General features: G+C 37.8%; 1 long non-coding RNA gene across 1 annotated transcript in view; it reads right to left on the bottom strand.

The window, feature by feature from the left end:
- The window catches only part of LOC119590808, a 934-nt gene extending 458 nt beyond the window's left edge, over positions 1 to 476 (bottom strand). The window contains exon 1 of the long non-coding RNA XR_005230292.1: positions 429 to 476. This is a non-coding gene — a long non-coding RNA (uncharacterized LOC119590808). The remainder of the gene's footprint in view (positions 1 to 428) is intronic.

Raw genomic sequence — 476 nt, 5'->3', positions numbered from 1 at the left:
ACGTAGCTACGCTACAGAAGACCACAATACGCTAATGAACATTGCATCTTAAAAATCCCCAGAAAAAATGTTCATCCTACTTTTAGCCAATAGAATGAGAAAGACAACTGAAGTAATGACTGTGAACAAGAGAAACCGGAAGGAGAGTAAAGAGTGATTCACAATCAACCGTCCTTTCAGTCTCAAGGGTGAATGAGTATCTTAAAGATGGACTCATTCCTGAACTGCGAGAATGAGGTGAATTATTGAAGAATACTCATGATAACATTGAGGCTGAATAAACGAAGAGTAATTCTTGATAATATTAAAAGGGGTGAATTAGAGATGCGTGACTCATAATTATATTCATGAAACTCTTAAGAGTGAACGGGTAAAGCATGACCCATCATCTGTACTTATAAACAACGAGCATAAAAAGTGTAACTCACCATCACATTCCTCAGAGCTTTCAAGATGCGAGACTCCTTGACTGAAGC

This window comes from Penaeus monodon, chromosome 27 (genome assembly GCF_015228065.2).
Source record: "Penaeus monodon isolate SGIC_2016 chromosome 27, NSTDA_Pmon_1, whole genome shotgun sequence".
Classification (NCBI taxonomy): domain Eukaryota; kingdom Metazoa; phylum Arthropoda; class Malacostraca; order Decapoda; family Penaeidae; genus Penaeus; species Penaeus monodon.
Note: the sequence above shows the minus strand (reverse complement) of the source record. Positions and strands in the feature narration are given on the sequence as shown.